The sequence below is a fragment of the Pteropus vampyrus genome, unplaced genomic scaffold (assembly GCF_000151845.1).
Source record: "Pteropus vampyrus isolate Shadow unplaced genomic scaffold, Pvam_2.0 Scaffold82, whole genome shotgun sequence".
Taxonomy (NCBI): Eukaryota; Metazoa; Chordata; class Mammalia; order Chiroptera; family Pteropodidae; genus Pteropus; species Pteropus vampyrus.
In genome coordinates this window covers 3,337,027-3,341,268 of record NW_011888863.1, presented here as the reverse complement: position 1 = coordinate 3,341,268, position 4,242 = coordinate 3,337,027, and positions in this window count along the sequence as shown.

Below are 4,242 nucleotides of genomic sequence, written 5' to 3'. Positions count from 1 at the left end.
TGCGATGCCTCAGAGGGCATGTGAATACTATCCATTCCCAGGAGGGCACAATCTTACAACCTCACCAGGAACATATTTCAGAGTCAATGGATGGAGCAAAACTTTATTTTACCTATCTGGTCACTTTTAACTTCATACAGAATCAGCCTTAGGCATCCAGAAGCTCATTTTCTCTCTGGTGTCTCCACTCCAGGCCCATTCTGGCAGGGTAAAGGTGGATCCACTTGGTTGGTCATTCCTTAGGGGTAGGGAGGAAGATATAATACCTTCCTCCCTACCCCTACACTCGAATTTTCTATTCTTCAAACTACAGTATTATTAATAAGACCAAAATAAAACATATAAAACAACCTGTTGTTAATATTGAATGCCTTTCCAATGGGTTAAGAGCTCTCTACTTAAGGCAGTGATGGAAAAGAATGGAGCAAGGAGAAACAAGAACCTTGTGTTGCCTCACTGAGGCTCATTGATGTGAGACCATGAGTTTACGCAAACCTGTGATTTTTCTGAAGCGATATTTGGTAGTCCTAGTGTAGGAGTGGGGTTGTCAGAGAGCTGAACTGATCCAAAGCTGGGATATTCTGGAGTTATGTGAGGCCAAACCACAATGAGGTCAGAGATTTGACAACACCGACAAAGAACAAGTGAAATGACAGCCTTAGAGGACCAGTCTGGGTACGGAAGGAAGTAAAGACTGTGGCAGGAAGGTAGGGGGAGGGCAGCGGGGGGAAGGGCGATGATAAATAAAAAAGGGAAAATGATAGATATCAGGCATAGCAGTCTTGATGAAGATAAAGAACAGGATGATTTTTTTTTTCTACCCTCTAACGAAAAGTATATCTGTAGAGTAATGGATCTCACCTTGGGAAGGGGAAGGGATTTTTGTATCTCGCCCCATGAGAAGATATTTGGCAATGTCTGGAGACACTTTTGGTTGTCACAATTGGGGTTGCTACTGGTATCTAGTGAGTATTGGTCAGAGATGGTGCTAAGCATCCTATTGTGCACAGGATAGCCTCCCCAAACCAAGAATCATCCAGTCTTAAATGTCAATAGTAACAAGACAGAAAAACTCTGCTCCAGAGTGTCATTGTAATATGAAAAATTAAGTGTCCTCGCAAGAGGAAACGTAACCCAGGATTTTTTTTGAAATGCCTGGCTAAGGAACTCAGTTTTCAGCACAGTTCACACTGCTTCGAAGGTGAATGTGAAGGTCTATGAAAAGGGAGGTAGGTTTCAGGAATCCCTTTGAGGGTGGTGGTTGTGACTGGAGCCTTCAAGCAACCCTCCATGGCCCAGTACCAGATGTCACCTCTTAATACAGTCACCAAGAGGCTGCCTCAGAAACTGGATCTGCCTCATGGTGTGGAATGATGACCCTTCAATCCCTAGAGCAAAGATACTCTCTATTGTCTTGGAGGCAGCCTCTGCTACTTTAAAATGTCCTCTTTCTATTTATATAAGTTTGGATTGTTTTCATAGCCGGGGAATGCCTACATTATTTTCTCCTTAAATTGCCACAAATATTAGTCAACTTCATAGCTATACTCTTATCCTGTTATTTTTTTCCTTTTATTTGTTATTTATAGACCAGTTATCTAAAGCTAGTGACAAGAGACTGGATCTTTTTTAGTTTTCCTGAAAATGCTAGCAAATTTTCTTTGTGTTCTAAAAATACATAGACAACTTCTGTACTCTATCTTGCTACAGAGGGCGGGTCATTTCTGATTGCTCATTAAATGTTATATTTGGAAAATAGTCTCTGTATTCTGCTCCTCCTATGTGGGGAAATTCCACTATTACCAAGATCACAGATTGAGAAGTCTCAACAAGTTTGGGTAAGACAACCATACAAATAGCATACGAAAGTTAGAGCAATTGTTCTCCAATCTTATCAGAACCACCTGGAGAACTTAGTAAAATACAGATTTCTGGGCCCTGTTCCCAGAGTTTCTGAATCAAGAAGTCTAGGGTAAGGCCAAGAATTTGCATTTCTGACAAGCTCCTAAGTGATGCTGATGTTACTTTTCCTGGGATCACAATGTAGATTTTTATATTTATTTTGATGAATTCTGTTTCTATATTAGGTTATATTTAAGAAAATGGCCCTTCATGTTTCAGCACCATATAGTACGTTACTCTGTTAGAGAAAGGCTAGATTTAGTTCTTGAAACCGGTATTCCTCAGAACACACATATCTTGGAAAAACATTAAGCCTTATAATGTTTTCCAACCTTGCATGTTCCCAGCAACTGTCGCTATTATTTTTAATGATTTATTTTCTATGATCTCTCAAAAATGACCAATTTAATAAATTTTCACCAAAACTGTACATAAAAACATAAAAATCTAGAGTTGAGTCAGGCTCTAGATATTGGGCCCAAGTGACCATGTTCCTCATTTGTATAAGATACCAGTTAAATATCCTATTAAAATGACATCATCTCTTTTATCTATTCATTCTTTTTAATCATTTTGGTTTACAATAATCACAAAAAATAGGATAGTTTTAGGATTTCCTTTTGCCTCATGCTCTTGAAATTTTCATTCCTAGTGTGAAGATGTGGTGATATTATTTTAAATATTCTTGTTTTTTAACCATTAAAATTTTAAACAATTTGTAGAGACCAAATTCCACAAGATAAATTATAAAAGTTGAATAACATTTTTCAGAGAACTGACAGCAATGTAATAAATGACCCTATATTTTTATGGAAAATATCAGAGGCCTGTTTCAATATTTCAAATACCTATTTTGTAAAAATCTAATTTCATAATATTTTAATAGAAACAATATGACTAGGGTTCTATGGTCAAATTAATTTAGGAAATGATGGATTAATCAGTTAAATAGTTTCTGGAAGGACTTCTCAGTGAGTTTAATATGCTTGTAATCATTATGAATCTGTAGCCATGACTTTTTTTCAATGTGACATGTTTGAAAAATTCTGCTTTTTTAAAAAAGTATAGTTGGTATCTAGTATTATACTAGTTTTATTAGTTTCAGGTGTATGGTATAATGATCATCCCTTACAATGTGATGACTCCACTAATTCTAGTAATCATCTGTCACCATGCACATGTATTACAGCATTATTGACCATAATCTTCTTACCTTTTTTACCCATCCCCCATTCTCCTCCATCAACTATCCCTCTGGTCTCTGTTTCTGAGTCAAGTTTTGTTTTGTTCATTTGTTTTGTTTTTCCACATACATATGAAACTATATAGTATTTGTCTTTCAGTTATTTCACTTAGCATAATGCCCTCTAGGTCCATCTATATTGTCTCAAGTGGCAAGAGTGCATTTGTTTTATTGCTGCATAATATTCCATTGTACACACACACACACAATCTTCTATATCCATTCATTTATCAGTGAACACCTAGGTTGCTTCTATGTCTTGGCTATTGTAAATTATTCTGCAATAAACATAAGGGAACATATATCTTTTCAAATTAGTGTTTCCTTTTTCTTCAGATAAATACCCAAGAGCAGAATTACTGGATCGTATGGTCGATCTATTTTTAATATTTTGAGGAATCCTTATACTCTTTCCATAGTGGCTGCACTAATTTACAGTTCCACCAATAATGTATGAGGGTTTCCTTTTCTCCACATCCTTGCCAAGACATGTTATTTGTTGGCTTTTTGATAATAGCCAGTCTGACTAGTATGAGGTGGTATCTCATTGTGGTTTTGATTTGTATTTCCATTTCCTTGATTATTAGTGATGTTGAACATTTTTTCATATGTCTGTCAGCCATCTGTATGTCTTTGGAAAAATGTCTTTTCATATCCTCTGCCCATTATTTTATTGGATTTTTTTTTTTTGTCATTGAGTTGTATGAGTTCCTTATATATTTTAAATATCAACCCCTTATCTGATATATCATTTGCAAATATATCCTCCCATTCAGTAGGTTGTCTCTTTTTGTTCGATGGTTTCTTTCACTGTGTAGCTTTTTAGTTTGATGAAGTCCTATTTGTTTATTTTTGCTTTTGTTTCCTTTGCTTAAAGGGATATATCCAAAAAGATATTACTCAGATTGATGTCAAACAGTTTACGACCTATCATTTCTAGAAGTTTCATGGTTTCAGCCTACACTCAAGTTTTAATCCATTTTGAGTTTATTTTTGTATATGGTTTAAGACAGTGGTTTCATTTTTTTGCATGTATCTCTCCAATTTTCCCAACACCCTTGTTGAAGATTTGTTTCTCTGTTGTATATTTTTGCTTC